The sequence below is a fragment of the Rhodnius prolixus genome, unplaced genomic scaffold (assembly GCF_049639745.1).
Source record: "Rhodnius prolixus isolate KJV_2025 unplaced genomic scaffold, Rpr scaffold_2, whole genome shotgun sequence".
NCBI lineage: Eukaryota > Metazoa > Arthropoda > Insecta > Hemiptera > Reduviidae > Rhodnius > Rhodnius prolixus.
Genome location: NW_027411592.1, coordinates 58,946,863 through 58,970,837, shown reverse-complemented (window position 1 = coordinate 58,970,837; position 23,975 = coordinate 58,946,863). Strand labels below are relative to the sequence as shown.

The 23,975-nt window shown below is 36.2% G+C and overlaps 1 long non-coding RNA gene across 2 annotated transcripts; it reads left to right on the top strand.

Moving 5' to 3' along the window:
* Positions 1 to 8,889: 8,889 nt before the first annotated feature.
* On the top strand, positions 8,890 to 22,034 carry LOC141448586 (uncharacterized). Of its 2 annotated transcripts, XR_012455146.1 has the most exons (4): positions 8,890 to 9,802; positions 10,738 to 10,845; positions 10,924 to 11,010; positions 11,473 to 22,034. It is a non-coding gene; the product is annotated as an uncharacterized lncRNA (long non-coding RNA). The 2 variants fall into 2 exon arrangements; XR_012455145.1 differs by having other exon boundaries at positions 8,890 to 10,845.
* Positions 22,035 to 23,975: the final 1,941 nt, after the last annotated feature.

The window sequence follows — 23,975 nt, the reverse complement described above, 5'->3', positions numbered from 1 at the left end:
ATTCCCCATAAATGGTGACGTCAAATCGGAACACCTAGTTTTGAATAAATCATTACAAATATGATTCACTTGAATGACTAGTTATAATAATAATACATTTACATATTTATTAAGTTCAATGAAATATTAATGGAGTTTTATTTAATTTAAACTGAATTTGAATCAGAATTTAGGATTTGATTGGATATATTCAGGACTTAAAACTTGAAATAGCTTGTAATTGGTCGTAAAACACTGCATTGCCAACCCTGAAGTCAATTTGACTCCAAAAAAAAAAAAAATAGGAATGGTCTCTGTTTCCCCAACATCTCATAGCTATCCCAAAATGCTCTTAGAACTGCTATCCCCCAGTCTCTCACCATTTGGCAGCACGAGCTGAAGACCGATGGAAATTCTTAGTTTCTTTTTTTGCAGATTAGTTTAAATTGAATCATAAGAGTCATTTTTACCCCAGATTGGGCATTACACGTAAATATATTGGAGTCATTTTGACTCCTGATTAGTAATACAAGTAGATTTCCGGTTATGACTCCAGATTATTGCCTAAATGCTTATTTGATAAATTTACAAAAATTTTATAGAAAGTATCAAGGCTTCAAAAAAAAAGAAGCCTCTTTCTAGAATTGGATTTTCTGTCCGAATTGTAGCAACAAAAACTTTTAGCGAATTTAAGTAATTTCCGATCCGTGGTCAACAGCGCCCAGTAATTGAAAAAAATGTTAAAAGTCCCTGATCAAGAAGGCAGCCAAATCAGGATTCTAGAAAATACTTGATATTACTGCGATCCTAAGTTGAAGTTAATTCCTTCTGCGTGTTAAAGGTGATTTGTGGTCAGCGCCGAAATTTGTTTTTTAGTTTCTTAATTCTTAAAGGCAAATTTTATTATTAAAATTGAAATCAATTAAAAAAAAAAAAAAAAAAAAAAAAAAAAAAAAAAAAAAAAAAAAAAAAAAAAAAAAAAATAGGGAAGGGATTAGCTATGAGGTTAGCATACTGGACTCCCACGCGGAGGTCCCGGGTTCGAATCCAGCTGCTGACCCTTAGATTTTCTCTTCCTAGGAGCTTCTTACAGCTCACTGTCCGGTGATGGACAGTGTTGTCTGTAACGAGAGAACACTGTCCGGAGGCCGGCAGTGCACTGAAAAAAGCTCCGGGCGCTAATGACCTCAGCTGTTGATGCGCCAAAAAAAAAAAAAAAAAAAAAATTATGGAGTCAATATGACTCCACATTGGCAATAACTAAGTTCGAGCATTGGCAATGCATTGAAAAGTACGAACTAATAAAATCGATTTTTTTATTTTTTTCTGTTCCGTTGGTGACGTGCAGAAATGTTGCGAAACCACAGGAAGTTATCACATGAAAATTACGTTTAAATTCAACTGAAGGAGCTCACTAAGCTAAAACCGGAAATACCGCTTTAAAAACTTCCTTAAATTTTGTATTCACGCTACATGTTCTACTTACTGTCCCTTCTTAATTTAAAACATATTTTCGGAGTAGTTGGATTAAGTAAAGTACTTGTAGATAAATAAAATTATTTCTCGATAAGCTTTCAATCCAAAAAATAAAAAGAAGTATAAGTATAAAAAAGAGGTGGGGAGGCGAAATTAGAATATTAATATGGGGGGCGAAAAAAATCAATGGGAATATTGATTAATATTTGACGAGTAATGTATCAATGGCCTGAACGACCTACGACCGGGGACCACATTCAATTAATATTTGTCCATATTTAGAGTATCGATTTATTGAATGGAATCAATTATTTCTAGGCTATTGCAGTATAACTTATTGATGTACTCCATTCTGCGAATCAATTATGCTAAAATATCAAATTCAGTCAAGTAACCTTTAGTGGATTGTAAAAGATCAGTATAATAATAAGGCTAATAAGCCTTATATTACCTCAAAATGGGCTAAAGCCTAGCAAAAATATTTTTCGAATAAACATTTTGTAAGTTTAAATTGTTTTGATCATTTATTTAGTTACAATCAACGCGTTTTGCGTTATAAGCGACAAGGGTAACAATAATAAACAGAATATCAGAGTGGAGAAGTTACCCAGAGCGGTAACACTCCCAATAACATTCTACTGACTCTCTTCATCAGAGAGGAGATCGCCGAGGCCCCACCTGTCTTTTAAGACGTCTGGAAGTGTTGTCTGGAAATGTTCTTGAAGATAGATGTTGGTACCAGTGGATTGTGATGAGGATTGAAGGTTAAGATGGAATTTTCTGTATCGTGATTTCAGCAACTTGTGTTTGCACGAAAAGGAATGTTCCAAGTCTGTGTGAATGGTTTGATTGGTGATGTTGAAAGGAGCGTTTACTATAGAGCGAAGAATTTTAGACTGCAAGGCCCTGGATCCTTTTGCAGATTTGAGCGTTTGATTGAACCCCACAGTTGGATGCCATAAGCCCAGACTGGTTTTAATATAGTTACATATACGAGGATCGTTTGAAAAGTCCGTGCAAAGTCAGAGAGATAGCACCACTGGCGCGTATCGAGGTTATGTTTAGTTAGTAGCATCTCTTGGAAGAACAAACACCAAGTTTCAGCCCAGATCGGTCTATTTTTTTTGTGTTTGGCATTCGTTTGAATCGAGGAAGTCGAGTGATTTTCAAAAAATGGACGAAAAAGAATTTCGTGTGTTGATTAAACACTACTTTATGAAAGGCAAAACGGCCTCAGGAGACTAAAGAGAAGCTTGATAAACATTATGGTGACTCTGCACCTTCGATTAGAACAGTTTATAAGTGGTTTCAAAATTTTCGGAGTGGCCATATGGGCACAAGTGACGCTGAACGTTCTGGACGCCCTGTTGAGGTTACTACTCCAGAAATCATTGATAAAATCCATGATATGGTGATGGATGACAGAAGAGTGAAGGTGCGTGAGATTGCTAGTGCTGTGGGCATCTCGAATGAACGGGTACATAATATTTTGCATCAACATTTTGGACATGACAAAGCTATCCGCAAGATGGGTGCCGCGTTCGCTCACGCTTGACCAAAAACGAAATCGTGTGGTGTTGGCAAGGACGGTTTGCAGCTGTTCCAGAAGAATCCGCAGGACTTTAAGCGTCGTTTCGTCACTGTGGATGAAACATGGATACATCACTACGCTCCTGAGACCAAAGAACAATCTAAACAATGGGTTACCAAGGGGGGAATCTGCGCCAAAATAGGCGAAGACCGTTCCTTCGGCCGGAAAGATTATGGCGACTGTCTTTTGGGATTCGCAAGGAATAATCCTCAACGACTATCTGGAAAAGGGTAAAACTATTACAGGTGCATATTATTCATCGTTATTGGACCGTTTGAAAACCGAGCTGCAAGAAAAACGCCCACGATTGGCCCACAAAAAAGTCCTTTTCCATCACGACAACGCACAAGCTCACACCTCAGCAGTTGTGGTCGCAAAATAAATGGAAATAGGGTTCCAACTCGTTTCACATCCCCCCCTATTCTCCAGAATTGGCTCCCTCGGACTACTGTTTGTTCCACAATACGAAGAAATGGCTGGCGGGAAAAAGATTTTATTCAAACGAGGAGGTGATTGCAGAAACGAATGGCTATTTTTCAGACTTGGACAAATCCTATTATTCGGAAGGGATCAACAAACTAGAGCAGCGTGGGACGAAGTGTATAAGCCTAAAAGGAGACTATGTTGAAAAATAAAAAAGGTTTACCCCAAAAAATTAAGTAGTTTTTATTTTTGCACGGACTTTTCAAACGACCCTCGTAAAAGTACTTTTGTTGTCCAGAGTGAGTTTTGATCTGTTGTCTAGTTAGTCTTTTCAGTTGTCGGAAGCGTCTGTTGAGTTCTGTTGCACCTTAAGTCGAGTATGAGGGTTCCCATGTAAAGCCCAAGGTAGCGGACTACTGGTTGACTATTGGGTAAAGGAATTAAATTGTAAAAGACAGGAGGAAGAGTGATGCGTCGAAGAGTGAAAGTAATGTCTTGTGATTTTGTCTCGTTCAGTTTGATAGCCCATTTTTTTGAACCATTTTTCTAAGAAGGTGAGGTGAGACTGAAGGTTTCTATGAGCTATTATTGGATCTTTGTTAGTAGATAAGATGGCAGTATCGTCAGCATAGGTGAGAAGAGTAGTTTGAGGATGTAAGTAGGTATGTCTGACGAGTAGATAGTTTAAATTTAATTTTATTAATTATACGTTCAGAAAAACAAACATTTCGTAATATCCACTTTTTTTCCTACTTAGTATGTCTAAAAAAAAACAGACACTTTCGGTCACAATTCAACGTCGAAAATCTACAAGATAAAAAAGTAAAAAAAAATTAAAAAGCATTAAAAAAAAATTAAAAGAATAAAAAATAAAACATACCTCGGTATAATTCAAAAACATTTTGCTTAAATTATTTTCAACACTAACACTATCTAGTTGTAGAATGTGAGAACTGAGGCCGTAGTGAGGTTTAGGTTTCTATTTTCTTATTATTGATGGGTCTCAGATGGGTTTCAACTGAATTTGTGCGGATATAGTGGGGCCGGAAAGAGGAGAGAATATAGATGGACTTTACTGCAGTCCACTCTGATTTCCCAGAGGTGTACAAGAGGGATGAAGAAGAAAACGTAGATGTTAGAAAATCAAGAGATAACATACTGAAAAGCGAAGAAGAAGCACGCCAGAGATAGTGAAACAACTATGACCAATAAAATGGTTTCAATGTTAACAATAAAAAACAAATTAAAAGATAGATAACGAGTGTTTTTAATACGTAAGTTAGGTGGGGATGAATTAGACGAACAACAACAAAAGGAAGTAGGTTAAATGAATCGAAAAACCACTAATCAAGATGGAAACCAGATTGCAGGCCAGAGGTCAGGCACAAAGTACCACTGGTTTCTAAGAAAGAAGTTCTTGACCTCTTTTTTTTTTCTTCATCCTGGCCTAGATTTCACAATCTGGCCCTCGCTGAAGAAACAGTTGGCTTAATGGTTTGGCCAAGGGCGAACAGACTTCACATATGTAGAACGGGGCGAACCCCCCATTGTCTGGCTGGCTGTATTAATATTTAGGATATTGTTGTAACGGTCAATCATACCATATTGATGGTCTTTATTTACCGTATTAAGGTCCAGGGATCGAATAACTGTTTTATTATTTAATTGGAGAATATGTACATATATATTATATCAAAATAACCTGTTACAGAGGGGAAAGCACTGTTACAAAACATCTGTTTTAAAACCAAAAATAGTCTTGAGAAAACACTCACACCACTTGAGTAATTATTCAAAGTTTTGTTTCAAAAGCTATCCTACCGCTTAGTCCTCAAAAAAGTACTTTTGTAAAACCGTACATTTCAATGAGAAACATTAAAGAACTGACTATCCCATCTCTCCCAAAAAAAACTTCGCCAAAATGATCTCTCAGGAGGAAAATCAAAGTTACAGATGCTTCCGCGGAAGCATATTTAGGCGGAGGCAAGGGCAGTGGAGGCGTATCAGCTTCTGCATTGGCCATATGAGTATTTCGGATAAGGTCGATCCTGGGCCGGTTATTGACATGGCAGGAGGATAGTATCTGTCCTAAATACAGTTTCGAGACTCCATTTCAGGTGTGTACTAAACCGAGGACTGAATGGAGGGGTGAACTGGATGAAACAGTACCGGAAGGGAAGGCATTTGGTTTACCTATGGCTCCAAGATGGACTGTGGGGACTTGGTCTGGAGTGTATGGGGTTAAACCCAAGGTACTCATTGAGAGATCTCTCACTGGGAGATACGTCACAGTCTTCCAGGCTGAAGTTTTTTGCGATTAAAACATGTGCTGAGGAAAACCTGCGGATGGAACCTAGAAATAGGGAGATTCGTATCTTTTCGGGCAGCCAGGCTGCACTGAAGGCGCTTGTATCCTTCAGAATGACTTCTTCCCTGGTCTGGGAATGCAGAAAGGCCCTACAACAACAAAGTTTGGTTGGAATGGGTGCCGGGTCATGTGGGTATTGAAAGGAATGAGAGGGCTGATCATCTGGCTCAGGATTGGATCTAACACTCCTTTCATCGGCCCGGAGCCTGTCCTGGGAATCACCTGGGGGTTCGGTTCGTGCGGTTCTCCAGAGAGATTGGATCTGAAGGGAGCACGTAAAGAATTGGGTGATGTGTTCTGGGGGTTAAACACAGCAATACTACGAGACCTTGGCTGTGTAAGCAAAGAGCCCGAAGAGACACTATGCTTGGGTAGAAATCAGATTACTCTGATCACAGGCCTATTCACGGGGGCACGGTAGGTTCAGGAAACATCTGTACAAGGTAGGGCTTATTAGCTCGGAACCGTTGTGCAGATTATGGTCAGGAAGAGGAGGAAACGCTGCAATTGAGCGGTTGCGCTATAAAACCTTTGGATCCTTGAGGACCAAGGAGATATTAGCGCAAAAAGAACTAGTAGGGAAAGTCCTCAACCTCTTTAGGAGGGGAGGTTTCTTCTACTAGAACTAAGAAGGGACTGGCACAATAAGTCTCTTATGGCTGCGGCGCCGTGGGGCGTAGGTCCCGTCCCATCTACTATTCTAATTCTAATTCTAAAGATGCAAAATATGAACTTAGTTATATAAATCGTGGAAACCATTATGAGTTCATTTAAAAGTTTCAGCTGTCTGAGATTTTGCAGCTTTTCGCGAGATTTTGGTAACACTCACACATAGACACACTGGAGCTCAAGAAACTTGAGACCATCTAATTAATGATTGTCCACTATTGGACGCCAAAATTGTGGAAACTACATGTGTGCACACATAGTGACAAACGGACAAGATTGGCCACCCCTGAAAAAAAGATTGTTACTTTATTTTGCAAAAATTTATTTTAATCATTAAAATTTATATAATTAAATAACTCTTTTATGATTAATTATATTCAAAAGATAAACACGTCATACATGACGAGAGAAGACATTTCCGTTAAATATTCGATAGAAATTTGGTCCAAATATTTAGCTAAAAGCGTAAACAAAACTTCCGATTGAGATACTACTTCCGGTTAACGACGAAAACCTTAATGTAACCTCAAGGTAACTGAGCAGAATAAAAAACAATTTTTGTATTATCAAGAGATTTTACTCTGCTGTGATTTGGGCTCGACCAAAAAATTATAAAAACATTTATTTAATACTGTAATAAACTATCTGAACAATTAATGAGGAAGACAATGAAAAACAAAAATAAATAAAAAAAATGTGTATTCAAAAAAAAAAAAAGAAATGGAAAAAACCCAAAGAGAACATGCTAGTTAGGAGCAAAAAAAAAAAATACTTCTATTGGTAGTTGTTGTCAGTTAGTTTTAAGGGGGGTCTACTTGGCTATCATGTTGTGCAGGAGATAAGAGAGAAAAGAATAATGAAACAACACATAACATACGCACGCGCAGAAAAGGGTGAGAGAGAGAGAGAAAGAGAGAGTGAGAGAGAATACAATACATAACAATTTTATAATCCCTTTACTATTGCTGTACTGCCGACTTCGTGGTAGCTCTACCAGGATCAATTATTTCTAAGAAGTGTTTAGCAATTCTAGGGAGCTCTTATTTGGAATATACCTCCGCGCTATCGCTTTCATCCTCTCGCTCACTCTCTCTCTCTCACGCGCGCGCACGCACAGACGAACAAAACACTGTTGTTGACCACGCTCATATTTTATGCAATAATAACTTCAAAAGAGAGTTTTTTTTGTATTATGAATACAATATAAAACCATTTTGTTTGGTTTAAATTTCTAAAAAAAATAAACTTCATTTCTTGTAAATAACATTTTATTGTTTGTTCAATTATTTTTTTTATTTCATTTTAAGTAAACAGAAGTTAAAACTTCAAAGAAACAATTAATTTTTCTTAAAACATTGAATTTATACTTAAAAAAAAAAGATACTTAAATGAAACTTCTAAAATCCAAAAAAAAATGCTTAATCCATTCTATATACATTCACAATTATAAGAAAAAAGTAAACAGGATATACAAAAATAGGTCAACAGAGATGGTTCGGCCAAAGATAGACATACCGACAGACATAACAGGCGATGGTGTCCAATTGAATTGATTAATAAAGAAATTGCTCTTTATAGAGGGAGACCTTCCCTTCCCTAGACTTTTGTGCATCATCTTATTTTGGACCCCTGTACAGACAAATCAATTTTTTTTTTTTTTTCTTTGTTTCTACTCACTGATGGGGATAATAGGATGGATAGTTTAAATGAGGATTACAGAAATTTTTTGGAGCTCTTCTAGTCCCTCAAAAAAATAATAGTCGCGAGTTTCAGGTGGATTTTGAATTAGTAAAACTCGAAAATGGAACAATCTCAGCGACGAAACAATGATAACAATAAACTTTAATAAGGAGGCGCCACGGTAGCCGAGCGGTTAGGAGACTAGACCCGCAATGCTAAGATGTATTGTGTTGGTTTAGTGGGTTCGATTCCCCCGGTCTTGGCCTTTGATTTTATTTAATGGTTAATATGAGAAATTTATAGTAAAGTACGTTAGCTAGTCGCCTCCGTCCACGATACCTAGTAAATGGCAGTTGGACGTCCCGCCTAAAAAAATAGACCATTACTACTTACTTTTTAAAAAGGACAAAGCAAATTAAATAAATAACTCGATGGCGAGTAGAAATTAATGTTACCGGAAGGAACAACGAATTGAAATCTGAATAAAATACAGGATGTGGGCCATAGTGATTATTGGAAGGAAATGGTAATTTTCTATATAATACTCGCACGATTCTCCTACCTTACAAGAAAATGTTTTCTCCTATACTCAATAAGTATGGAATAATTAAAAACTTCCGGACATTACTAAATAACTTTTCCGGTATTTTATTTTTTATTACTACGCTTTATCATTTGTAAGAGTTTTCTTTTATATTTTCACTAGAAATCAATGTATCGATTTCACTTTGAATAGGAAATAGTGATTTATCATTAATTGGTCTTAATTGTGGATTGTGGGGCCAACATTAAAGAGGAAATTGTAATTTGATGTTTTGTATCAGGTAACTCGACTAAAATAATCGACTTCCTTTTGCTAAAAGTTTTTTTTTTCTAGAAATATCTATAAAATATTTAAATATTCATACAGCTGATCCAATTTCCAACGAGATACTACAAAACAATAGGGAAAATACTGTCCGGAGGCCGGCAGTGCACTGGAAAAAGCTCCGGGCGCTAATAACCTCAGCTGTTGATGCGCAAAAAAAAAAAAAAAATAGGGAAAATAATAATAATAATAATAAAAACACCGTCAGCTGTGTTATATTGTAGTTATTAAATATTTAAAATGAATATTCTGTTTTTACAAAAGTTTTTCCAATGTTCATTTTTACAACTATTAAATTCATACATAACAATTTTAATAACATAGTTATTAAGCAATGCAAATTCGAACGTATGTCCTTGAAATGCACTTGTGCCCTGTTCAGTATTCTAAAATATTAACGTATTATGCGTTCCTGTTGTACGTATGTATGTATGTATTTGACATGCAAGTTTAATTGTATAATTAATTCTCTCTCTCTCCACTTCTCTTCTATTTCTCTCTGTCGCTCACTCACTCTGTCTCTCTCACACACACAACAAAAGCATGTACAGAGAGTTCTCAATTACTCATCTGTGTTGCCCATCTCTCATTCTCCATAATATGATCTACGTCATATTTCTGTTTGTTCTGACAGTTAGCATGGATGGTTTGTATGTCTCTCTATCTCTGTACTTATGTTAGTACTAGTAGTTGCAACTAGGGGCGCTATAGACTGTACATAGAATTCAGCTATTGTCTGTCTGTACAGGTAAGTGTGTGAGTGTGTATTGGCTAAACTGATTCCTCTATCCCACCACAGACCTAGAACCTACCGCTATTATTATTGTCTACACTGTTTTAGTGGTACATACTATTATAATATGAATATTTGTCCAAACCCTAGCCACCTCCATCTTTGCCATTTCAAGCACTACTTCTCGTAGACCAGATACCATTATAATGCCAGAATTACTAGTAATTATTCTACAATTATGAACTTACAAACATGCGTAATATAATTATTGTTAATAATTTTTCAATCATTAAATTTTGTAAAAAAATTATTGTTTAAACTGTTTAAAAAAATAATAATAACTTAATTTTGGCCATTAAATAATATATTTATTTTTTTGCGTTTATGCTATAATCAGCGCGTTAGCGCTATAAGTAACAGTGATAACCGAGCAACAAATGATAAGTAACGAGTGGAGAAGTTACCGCAGTGGCAACACTCCCAAATATTAGATGGTTAGCCACTCTCTCTTCACTGGAGAGGAAATCACGAGGCCCACTATCTTTTAAGACGTCTTGTCCGGGTTGTCAGGAAGAGTTCTAGAAGAAAGATTTTGGAGCTAGAGGATTTATATGAGATTGCAGGCTGAAGTGTTGAGTTTTCCTGTATCGTGTTTTCAGCAACTTCGGTGATAAAAGGAATGTTAAGGTCACAGTGTGTATAGTCCAGGTTGGGAGACATAAAATGGAGCGTGTACAATAGTTCGAAGTATTTTAGATTTGTAGCGATTGAATCCTTTGGAGATTGGAGGCGTTTGGTTGAACCACACAGCTCTATTCCATACGGCCCAGATGGGTTCACAAAATAGAAGTATAAATTAGTCTTTTGTTGTCCAGGGAGAGAATTTAGAACTATCGTCTAAGAGTCTTTTAAGTAGTGGATAGCGTCTGTTCAGTTCTGTTCTTTTTTAGTCTAGTGTGGGGGTTTCAAGAAAGTCTTCGGTCCTAAGTAAAGCCCAAGGTAGCGGGCACTACTGGTTAAAGAAGACTGGAGGAAGAGTAATGCGCCGAAGAGTGAAGGTGATATTTTGAGACTTGCTTTCATTAAGTTTAATAGCCCATCTCTTGAGCCACTAAATAATAAATAATTTATTTCAGAAGCCATTTTGATTCAACTCGGTGCTGTGATGTAAATCGTTGCAATAATTCAACACAAATTCAGTGGCAGGCGCTGAATGATAACGGGTAAATTTTTTTGAATTTATATTATAAACAGGAATTTAAAAAAAAAACAGTATCGATTATTTCATCGCATTTATTAAATAAATAAATAAATCCTCCATTTTATCTTTTTATGGAGTTAAATCGAGTTGTGCAGTGCGAACGGCTCATATACCACACAGGAGCTCATTATCAGGAAATAGAACTTTTAGATGAAAGCCTAACCCCTCCCACACAGCCACCCCCACTAGAAGTGTCCTTAATTGAATTATCTTGGGGGGGGCGAGAAATGTTTGAAATAAAAGTTGCCCCCATCCTGTAAAGTTTTACTTCCAGTTTAATGATAATAAAAAATAAAGATCGCTAAGATACAGTTAGGCACTCTAGTGGAACCAAATCTAATTATAAAGTTTCATATTTCTGTGATTTTTTTCAAGTTTTGTTAAATTAACTCACGTACAAACAATGTTTTGTTTTATTTTATAGGAACAAATAGTAGTCCGAGGGAGCCAAGTCTGGAGAATAGGAGGGATGTGAAACGAGTTGGAATCCTATTTCCATTAATTTTGCGACCACAACTGCTGAGGTGTGAGCTGGTGCGTTGTCGGGATGGAAAAGGACTTTTTTGTGGGCCAATCGTGAGCGTTTTTCTTGCAGCTCGGTTTTCAAACGGTCTAATAAACGATGAATAATATGCACCTGTAATAGTTTTACCCTTTTCCAGATAGTCGATGAGGATTATTCCTTGCGAATCCCAAAAGACAGTCGCCATAATCTTTCCGGCCGAAGGAACGGTCTTCGCCTTTTTTGGCGTAGATTCCCCCTTGGTAACCCATTGTTTAGATTGTTCTTTGGTCTCAGGAGTGTAGTGATGTATCCATGTTTCATCCACAGTGACGAAACGACGCTTAAAGTCCTGCGGATTCTTCTGGAACAGCTGTAAACCGTCCTTGCAACACTTCACACGATCTCGTTTTTGGTCAAGCGTGAGCAATCGCGGCACCCATCTTGCGGATAGCTTTGTCATGTCCAAATGTTGATGCAAAATATTATGTACCCGTTCATTCGAGATGCCCACAGCACTAGCAATCTCACGCACCTTCCACTCTTCTGCTATCCATCACCATATCATGGATTTTATCAATGATTTCTGGAGTAGTAACCTCAACAGGGCGTCCAGAACGTTCAGCGTCACTTGTGCCCATATGGCCCGTCCGAAAATTTTGAAACCACTTATAAACTGTTCTAATCGAAGGTGCAGAGTCACCATAATGTTTATCCAGCTTCTTTTTAGTCTCCTGAGGCGTTTTGCCTTTCATAAAGTAGTGTTTAATCAACACACGAAATTCTTTTTCGTCCATTTTTTGAAAATCACTCGACTTCCTCGATTCAAACGAATGCCAAACACAAAGAAATAGACCGATCTGGCTGAAACTTGGTGTGTGTTCTTCCAAGAGATGCTACTAACTAAACATAACCTCGATACGCGCCATTGGTGCTTTCTCTCTGACTTTGCACGGACTTTTCAAACGACCCTCGTATTGTGAATGAAATCCCTTTTTAGGGCCCTAAATCACCGAAAATCTCTAAATCTAGAGAGATTTTCATTATTTTTTCTTTGTTTTTCCCTAAATAAAAACTATTCCAAACTTTTCTCATTTAAGCCGCCGACAATCCCCTCTCTATCCAAGAAAAAAAATTTTTTTTTTTTCATTTCGTTGGTAAAGAATGTGGATCGTGTTAAACTTTACCATATCGATTTATTTATTTTAAACCGGAAATATGTTTTCAAGGTCAATTGAATTGAATTTGGAAACGGCGTCTTTTTTTTTTTTGGTGTGTGTTTGTTTGTGTATAAATCATTCTAGATAAATACACAAATTTATAAACTGAAAGAAGTTTAAACTTAATATTTCGTTTGGAAACTCTTGTGACTGACTAGACCGGATGTGTTAATCCATTTTGGACTTCTTTTTTTTTTTTAACTATTTAAACATTTTTTCGAAAATTTTATTTAAAATATGTAAACCAATTTAAGTTCACCAAATTTTTTTAAATATTTTTTTTTCTTCAGACGTCCACTATTTAATCTTCTGAGACAAGGAGTGGGGATATTTTCCCACTAAAACTCCTTTTCGGCCGTACGTACTTTCCTTTCAGTTATGTACTTTAAAAAATATGGATTAAATGTGCAGCTAAAAATCCGTATTTAAAGGAAATTCACCAACCGGAAGAAGCCCGTTATTTATTTTTAAAAAAATTAAAGCTTTTCAACATCTGAGGTTATTGGAATTCTGAACCTTTTTTAGAGGTTAGAGCACTTCCCAGCTTCCGGAAAGTGTGCTCTCGTTACTGCTGGGCAACACTGTCTATAACCTTATGGAATTTGAAAAATCTATTTTAATCTTTTTTTTAAAAAAAAAAAATTAAGAAGTGCTAGCCCTAACGGCCTAACCCAAAACTCCCAACTAGGAAGATTTGTTTTCAGAGTGTGTTTAGTCGTACATACCTTTTTCCCGACGCCCCCTCTTTTTTAAATTTCCCGCCATGCTCTTCCCGCGTTTTGGTTCCCGCCAAACTTCTGTAGCCTCGCATCCTTATAACCTTCGCTGTGTTTTCACTTCTCTTCTTTCCAGGCTACAGTGCACCTCCTTTCATCGGCAAGAAGAAGGAGCAATAATCGCCGTCCTGTATCCTTTACATTACAAATTCCTCTCTTCAGCATCAGTTTTCTCTCCATCTTCCATCTGCAGGGGTTGTCTCGGTGTCTTTTTTGTTTGCCCTCTTTATGGCCCTTGACCCCACTTGGTGTCCAACCTTGTCGAGGTGGTAGGGCATACGCACTAAGGGCACTAGAGATTAACCCTCTCTATAACTCTTGCGTCTTCCGCTCTTCGCGCCTACAGAGTGTCTATCCCTTAGAAGGATTGCCTTTATTACAGAACTATAAGAGTTTTCTGTTCTTTATAGATATACGGCCATAACTCGGTTTGTTTCCCTTGGGCTTGGGCTGGGTACATCGTAGCCCAATTCTCACTTTTATTCAGTATAAACCGCAGTAAAATTAAAAACACAATTTACTGTATTAAGTGCCCGGGAAGGCTCTACGGGACACTTGGTTGGCCTGGAGCCCTATTTTGGGGTCTCCAAGAGTGTTAAGAGAGCGGCCATTAAACTATTATGGGTGCAGTGTAGGTCTCAGGAGTGGTGACTTACAACCACAAGGCAGAGACAGGCGAAGGAGATTGACTGCAGAATTAATCCGTCACGGCCGTGGGGCTATAAGGTTGATTGTAGGCCTATTAACCAGGCCACTGCAGGCTCACAAAAATACATGCATCGCATGGGCCTGGCGGATGATAGCCTCTGTAGGCTCTGTCAGGAGGAGGTGGAGGAGGAAACGGCCACTGCACGTGCTGTGCCAGTGTAAGGGCCTTGTCTCTGGCTAAGGATGTTACTTCTCGGGAAGGAAAAACCAAGGGGCCTGAGGAGCTTTACCCAAGAGCCGCTCTCCCAGAATTGGGAGTCTGATTAAAAGGACGGGGTCTGGAGGGCAAGCTTTAGTGTGAGGGGAGCCACAATAGATCCAAAGGGGACGCAGTGGCGTAGGCCTTGAGGCCGCCTTAGTTTAAGCTAATCTAATCTACTATATTATACTATAATTCTACTCTATCTACTCTAATATACTATAGTTGTAGAAGTAATAACATAGTTAAAAACATGGTGACATTGAACGGTTTGTAACAAAAAAGTCGATATCTTCCATTTTTATGTTTGGCCTTCTTGAATAAAGAAACACTTGAATTGGTTTCCCTACCATTTTTGTAAAGATATTTTTATTACCATCAAATATTATGATTAATTATTAATTTTTATAACTGTTGGTCAAATTTTATAACAATATGAAAAGATATGAGTTAGAAGTTATTTTTAAGAAACGTTCCAAGAATTATTTATTAGCTGCTGCTTGGATCGATTTCTTGACCTTCACATGTTCAACTGTAATTTTCAATATATTCTGTATGAGCAATGAGTTCATTGTTAAGTTATCAATGAAATACTCTCCAATTTTCACAGAGTTGGTTTCTAGAATTTTGTGCTAAACACGTTTTCCTTTACTAACTGGTAAATTTTTCTACACTGACGTTGGTGTTATGGTGGAATCAGATAGGCAGACACATAAAATATTTAGTAAAATCCACTATTTCGGATTCACGGGACTCAAATTCGAACATTAAGTACGGTAAATCAGTCAAATAGACTTTGCAATAAAAAATCAAAAGATATTCATCACAGCTGACCTAATCACATTTTTTAAATAAATGAAAAACCAGAAAATAAAAGCAGCTAACCAGGAGGCAGTGAAAGAATTTAGACAGGTCACAGCTGATAATATAAAAGCTTTCTCTTTTCTCCAGCAGATGGCTCCCACTTTTTTTTTTTTTGTTAAGTTGGTACATGTCATGTTTTAAAGAATACAGAGGAGTGTGTATATAGTAACGAACATAGTACGCATGCTTCCCATAAATTCCACACCTTTTTTTTAAAAAAATGTTTATTCACCCCATAGCAATGTTGTCATTTGGATCGGCCATTTTGTACACCATCTCCAGCTTTTATCGACAAAAAAAAAGAATGTGGGGTGGACCTACAGAAAAAATGATTAGGGTCACATAACCTTTCCCAATTTTGAAGCGATAGAGCTCTTACATGTTTTAAAATGGCCCCGTATTAAATATGCTTTTAGTTGAGTAGAGAGGGGAATGGGCAAAAAAGAAAAAGGGTTTTAAGCGGTCCAATTATTAATTCATCGCCATAATGATGAGGTTAAAAGATGATGGTGAAATTAAATTATAATTCCTGCTGCAAATATCAGAAATACCAAAGAAAACAAGTGCCACATTCCATTTCCGTTTATGAACAGCAAAATGACTTCTTATTTTAAAAAAACTCACAGGAAATTCGAGTTAAATTAGAATTTTTTCTCAAATATGAAAAAAATATCTGCTTTTTCGACAAACTCTTGAGTGACACTCACACGACCATGTCTTGCCATAGTTACCGAAATTTTAACTTACGTATTATTATTATTTATTTATTTATTTTAAACTCCCGCTACAAATTACACCGAAATGATAATTTCGAGGGGATCACCCTCCACCCCCACCCCCCAAAGAAGTTATTCAAATAACAAATTATTGATCAACATTGACGAGATGAATTTTGGAGACAATCGACGAAGACATTTCAAAAAAAAATTCTCCGTAAAGTGAAAAATCGTTCAATAAAATTGCAGACTTCCGGTTATGATAATTTTTTGTTTTTGTTTTTTTTATAATAAGGAAGAAACAGAACCGTTCACTGTACTCAAATAGAACATTAGAGGGGAACCCTTGGCAATTACCCTTCTTCTCTCAGTCAAAGTTCAAAGAGGATCTTGTTTTGGTAATCCTCTCTTCTTGTACGCAGGAGACTTAAGACAGAATTTTGCTTAAAAAGGGGAAAATATTTTCATTTTTCTAAAGTACAGAAATAGACTTCGCCACGACTTTCATATCCTGTCTGAGCTGACTATCTGACCCACTTTATAACCGTTAATGGCAGAGAATGTATCCTATCTGTGAAGACCTTAGTCGGCTTTAAGGAGTGGCTATCAAAAACCGCTCTTGCTGGAGCTTTCTTGTAGAGAAAACTGGATTAGAATTATTAGCACCCGTCCAGTTTCTTTTAATATTGTTGCGGGTCGTCTTAGTACAGCGATCCCTGACTGATGATCACCTGGGGATGCTGTAGGGCCAGTGGTTTCATGAGTTTAGGACTCAATAGATCTATTTTGGTGGACTTACTTCTAGTAAAATGTATGTTCTTTGATAAGAAGCTGAAGGCGCCACGGTAGCCGAGCGGTTAGAGGCGAGACCTGCGAAGCTAATATGTATTGTGGTACTGGGTTAGATTCCCGGTCTCTTAGCCTTGGATTTTATTTAATGGTTAATATGAGAAATTTGCAGTAAAGTATGTCAGGCGGTTAAGAGACTAGACCCGCAATGCTAAGATGTATTGTTGGTTTAGTGGGTTCGATTCCCCGTGGTCTAGGCCTTGGATTTATTATTTAATGGTTAATATGAGAAATTTATAGTAAAGTATGTTAGGCGGTTAAGAGACTAGACCCGCAATGCTAAGATGTATTGTTGGTTTAGTAGGTTCGATTCCCCAGGTCTAGGCCTTGGATTTTATTTAATGTTTAATATGAGAAATTTACAGTAAAGTATGTTAGGCGGTTAAGAGACTAGACCCGCAATGCTAAGATGTATTGTTGGTTTAGTGGGTTCGATTCCCCAGGTCTAGGCCTTGGATTTTATTTAATGGTTAATATGAGAAATTTACAGTAAAGTATGTTAGGCGGTTAAGAGACTAGACCCGCAATGCTAAGATGTATTGTTGGTTTAGTGGGTTCGATTCCCCAGGTCTAGGCCTTGGATTTTATTTAATGGTTAATATGAGAAATTTACAGTAAAGTATGTTTGCTAATCGCCCCCATCCACGACACCTAATTTGGTAGTTGGACTTAAAGCCTGCCTGAAAAAATAGGCAATTACTTTACTTTTAATAAGAAGCTAAAAAACTTATTGGTATCCAAAAATTAATGATATATAGAATTTTTTCCAGGTAGGCTTAAACTTATTTTCTGGCAAATCCCAGGAAGTGCCTCATTAAAATAAAGCTTTCGAAGCCATTTTAAAATTTGAGCACGCCATCAACAAATTTTAGATGACAAGAATTCAAAGTTGTAATAAATTAAAAATTATTATATCTTTAGTCTTGTCTTTTTATTCCCTGCGAATTACATTTGGAGGCGGCACATTCTTCAAAGACCTTTGATAACAGGATGCTAGCAATGTCTAGGCGTTATATCGAATGCTGCCGCCCCTCGTCAAGAGAGAGACAGAGTAATGAAGTTCTGTTGCATTATGGTTGGTAGTACGGATGAACAACAACATATACACCAAGAAGTGTTGCGAGAGGGCGGCTAGGAGGGCACATGAGCCAACATGGCCGCCAAACATCATGCCGCCTCCGGGTCGATAGTTCGGCCCCACCCCTATTGCTACCCCATGCTACTCGTCCTATCTATCGACCCAGTTCCTCCCCTCGAATGCTCTTCAACACACACATCCTGCCTGGCTCGTTCGCTCTGGCGCTACCCTATATATTCTAAATCTATATACATATTATACACATATATACGTATTTATACATCATCACACACACACACACCCACAAGCAGCATCAACTATGTAGGTTACTCTCCTCTGGGCCATCATTCCATACACAGGCTCCATTTATATAAGCGTATCCCCCTCCCCGCTGAATAACAGACCTCATCATCCCATCCTCTTTGCCTCTTGTCAAACCATTCCTAGCCGTCATGTATTTATATTTATATAAATCTACTTTACATACATAAAGTTTCCTTCTTTGGGTAGTTATTATTATAACTAGAGTTTAAAAACTAAACAAGAATGTGTGCATAAAAAAGAAAGAAATCAATAAAACCAGAGTGCATACAAAAAGTGGCGCAAATACAGATTTATCTGGCAGCGGCAAACACTTTCATGAATTTTCCTGTCAAAACTTGCAAGTGTCCTTGAACGCATTTTTACTAAATACAGGAAAGGCTTATAATTAAAGTGCTTTTATGGGTATCGGAAACATTTTAAAAGCTTTAGTTAAAGCTAATTTGTTCATGTAACGAATTTAGACTAAAGAATAACCTGCGGAGATTGAAAAGCATATCCGGTGGAACGATTTTTTTTTCTTTTCCGCTCGGAATTTTAGCGAGAGATGATGCGGTTGGCTAACGTGGCATTTTAGAAGTTTGCGTCAGTTCGGCGGTCCACCTCCACCATCAATATTGTATGAGGTTACTACGATATAGAGTGCAAGGATGAGATCCATGGATTTGGATAAAAGGAAACTCTATCGATAACGTCATCTCCTATAAAACTGTTTTTTTTTTTTTTTTGGGTGGAGCCATTGAACGTTGGCTAAAAAGCATCAGACTCTTTATTGGGGAAATATAGTGGGCATGAGGCGATCTAAGTATGGCCTGAGACTCCGCCCAAACTGCCTCCAAAGAATGATGATCACAATAGCTGGGAAAGCATCTTTATTACTTACTGGGATAAGACGGGACAAACTGCAGAATTAACTGGGTACAAAGTGTGGTTTAGAAGAGATTCTCCTTGTTCCGAATCCTTGCAGAATGAGGGCGTTATGCTTCTAGACGTTTCTTTTCCTTAAACCTAGAACCGTGTTCGAAGTCTGCGGTTACTTTTACTATGACCTTCTTAAATGATACAAGGCTGTGGTGATGCGCTCAAGTAGCCTATTTGTGACCTAAGTACGTATCTCTACTTCCCTTTCAGAAGGCCCAGACCATGCTCAGATTAGACCACCTATTCGGGAGTGTGCCTTGTCACAGAAATCTAGACTTTGAAAAGCGCTTCAGATATCTAACTACCAGCGATGAAGTGCAGTCACACAACCTATTGAAACGACTTACTGGAATAACACGGGAGCGTCAAGATATTTGGTCCTTAACATCTAGAAGTCCTACATTTGTCCAGGTCTTAGATTACAGTGCGGAAACCCGCCTCTCGTTGGCAATAGAACTCATAACCCTCAGATCACAAAACTGTGAAGCTAACAACTGAAGCAAGCATCGCTCACAAAATTGGTAGAAACCTCCTTTTTTGGGACGCAAGGAAACCTCAAAAAGGGTAGCAATTCACCCTCATAGTCGTGGCGGAAAAAAATTAAATTAAGTAAAAATACCCAAAATTATATAAGTATAAAACCACAAGGTAAAAAAAAAAGGGTCCGTTTGTATTAAATAAGTTGATTGTACAACAAAGGGCTGGTTTTATCTACTTTGAAAATCAGATAATATACAGGGCGGAGCTAAATGCCACAATAGGGGCGTAGTCCTTCACTGGCAGGCATCTTAGTTCTAACCAAAGAGCTCTAGCGTTCTCTTAAAAGATTAAGGGATTTAATCGATTGTGCTCGCATTGTACATACATACATACACAAGCTATGGTGTGTGGTTTAGATTTAGACTAGTCGGCTTATCTGAATGTAATTATATTTAAGTTTCGTGTAAACAATATGCTTAAGTCAATAAGTTAAGGTTCAGTCAAAAAATGGTTTATGGATCTTCTTAGACAATTTAAGAACCTAAATTTTCTTGAAACCTGACAGTTGATCTAAGCATTATTTATATTCACTTTGTAATAAAATAGATCAAACAATGAATCACCTTTTTTGGATGACTCTCATAACGGATACTTGTGAGAATTTTAACTCTAAAGATGTATGAAAAGAGGTCAGAACATTTGCGGACCTTACACTTCCCCCATTAGTGAGTTCTGTGAGGGGGAAGTTGCTCGAACCAACAACAAGTATCAAAAAGAAACCCTTCAGTCCCTAGGCGTTTATTAACTGTACAAGTTTTTGATGCATGCTAAAAAACCAGGATGTATTGGCCTAGTTTGGGTCATAGGTGCATTGAACTTTTGTATAGCTCTTCCCCTGGATCTTCGCAAAGTACAGAATAGAACCTATTTTTAAAAGAAAATACAACTGCTCCCTACCGAACTTCTCTGTCCGTCCCCTAACTACTACAATACGTAATGGTTACTATAAACCTAACAAGGAAGTAGGTATATAAAAAAAAAAAGCATGTTCTAATTTTAGTACAAACCTTTTTTGTAAGCATTGCCCAACGTAAATGAATGGTGTTATTTTTATTTATATATTTATTTATTTTGTAAACTCCACAATAAGCGAGTTTATTAAGGTAAAAAAATTAAACTCCAAATTTTATGTTCCTGAATCCGAAAACTATTGGGCTTACAACGAGGTTTTTAATTCCTCTTACCCATCAAGGAACTTGTCATTCCCATTTTTTAAATTTAGTATGAAGAAAATTCAAAGAAAGTCACAGGAATCATTTTCAAAGGAAACTGAGTAAAACAGATTAATCACTTCAGTAAAACTGCATTTCCGGGAAATGCATTTCGGAGTATAAGATGTGATAATAATATCAAAACGAAGTACTTAAGTCTGAACTGCCTATAGTTTCACAAGTTTTTTGTGAAAACAAAACAAGCTCAGCCAAAGATCATGGTAGAAGAAAACCCCCAAAGTTAGAGAGAGAAATTTAATAAATGTTCACATAAATCTTATAATTTTTCGGCTGAAAACGAAAAAATTAATGCTTAAGATAATCTTGAACCCAAGCCATTTCTTTCCCATAATAGTGTGGATTCTATAACTTTAATCAATATTTTTCTAGACAAAATTATTTAGAGAGGAAATTGCTAAATAAAAAGGGATAAACAAAAATGACTAATAAACCATAAGTAAATCTTTATCATAAAAAATTATCTAATTTTAAAGTTAATAAGAAATTCATTAAGGACTAAATTTTTGTACAAGCAAAAACCCTTAATACGTAGAGCTACCTGGTGGTCATATTTGTACTAACTTATTGCATGAAAATTCAACTTATTGTACGTAAAAGTTTTCAATTTTAGCTACTTTAAAAATTAGTTTTTTTTTTTATAGCTGTGAGAACAGCACGTTATTTGTAAACTAACTAATTCAGGAAAAACTAATTGTCCAATAACCAATTGCCAAAAATAAGACTTATCTATTCATTGATACCCTACCGTTTCCGAAAGATTTCATCAGAACTTTGGAATAAACTAGACAATATCCTAATCACTACAATTACATTTTTCAATGTTCTTTTAATAAATAATTCAAGCTATCACTAACTCTGCAAAATAATACTAACAAATTCGTTCAAAAGTTTAAAAAAGGTTTTGCATCCTTCGAATTTTCTTTTAATTGTTCTTAAAAATGCCCAAGACTTTGTACACTTACAAATACTTAATAAACTTATGAAATCAACTTAACGTTTTAAGAAAATTGGATTAATATAATAAATGGAAACATATAATATATATTTAGAATTACCTTAATCAAAGCATGATTCACAGTTCAGCTGATTTTATCCTCAGATAAGACATCCCCTTTAGCAGTTGAACTTAAATGGCCGCCTTTACACTTAATTTCACTCACTACGTAATTAAATGAAATATAGAAAGAGTAAATCCGAAATTACTTATTCATTTTTAAAACTTCTTTTCACTTATAATCACTTGAACATATAACAAATGCATGATGTAATTAAAATTAACTTAATACAAATTAATATTCGAATCACATCAAAATTTCCACTTCGAATTATATGCCAAACTGGTCACGTAATCCCACCAATAAGCAGTGCCACCAATAAACAATTTTATGATTTGTAATAAAAATTTTTTGTATTTATTTAACTTATTAATTGGATAAAATAGGAAGAAAATAATTTAATATTTAGTTAAATTTTGAATTTGATTAAATATCTGTATAAAAAACAAAAATATTTTAAATTAGCCTTCCGAGTACCTGCTATGATAAAGAAAGGTATGTAACAGCAGGTTATGTTTATCTAGTCAAAATTGATTTCGTATTTTTAAATTATTAATTGCAAAAATGCGTAATTGTTGTAATCGCTTCTAATAATTTTTTGTACTGGAAAAAATTATTTAAAAATTTATTAATCATGGAAATTATTTGTTTCTTAAAATTTGTGATTATTGATTTTTTTTTCGGTTTTACATTTTTTATTTAACTCTGTTAGTGTAACATTATTATTGATTTTAAAATGATAAAATGAATGAATAAATTCAAAAAAATTATTAATCACTAAATAGGAGTCTCATTTTACTATGAAATTGCCCGCATAAAATTGTGCAACGACGAAAGTAGAATAGAACCTACATTCAGTTCTACTTTCACAAAGTAATTTTTACGTAACTATTTCAACTATATCCTCAGATAGCTTTTTTAAAATTCAATATTAGCTAATAATAATTCGTTTTTGTCTTTTGAATTCCATTGCCTTTGATTGTGGGAATTGATTTTTACACTGACTGACCTTTCTAGAACTGTTGTTGTACATATCTTCCAGAACTTCTTCCAATAACTGAAAGTATCTGGATAAAGTTCTAAAGAAGATAAGTATCCTTTTTCACAACACCTTGTTAACTTCCCAGGAATCTAAATCGTCGATTGTACGAAGGAATATTTCACAGTTGCCACCTTTCTTCGTCTCTCCATAGAATCTGCAGCAAGTGCCATCACGTTTTTCCAGATCTAACTTCTTCAGGTGCCGTCTGAGTTGACAATACCCTGTAAGGATATCCGTTTGCGTGAGAAGTATTTTTTTATTTTTTTTTTACGCAGGTGAAGTTCATATTAGGAAATTATTTTTTCTTCTTCTTCTTCTTTAAAAGTAATCATCCTATAAAAACGCTTACTTGAATATTTTTCTTTATATATAAAAAAAAAGAAGCTTCTGAATTCGAAAACTCGCAGAAAAATTTACGGCAGACGAGAAAACTGTAACTGATGGTGAGTAAAAACAAATTTTATTTTCGCTCTACAAGGAAGAGGATGAATCACTTCTTCAAAAAATACCCATTGCTCAAGTTTTCAATGTACTTTTTCACTTTGATCAATAGCTATTTTATTAACACTCAAACGGCCTACATGCAGAGTGCACCCAATCCACCCACCAAGCAGTAACTAAGTTTTTAGTAGTTTTGTTAATTTGTTTTGTAAGTTTATTTAATGCCATAAATGACAAAACTTTCCATTAAGAGTCAGAAAATCACATAAAATATACATTATGTTTTCATTAGGTTACCTTAAAAGGTAAATTGAAAAATGAATAAACATCTTTATGAGTATTTAAACTCTTTTCAGCGTATAATTTCAGGTTGAAAAGCTCTACAAATCTGAGTAAGTTTAAAGTGCAAAATACTTTCAGAGTAAAGTGGAAAAGTAAGAGCATGAAGCTCAAAATTTTGGTT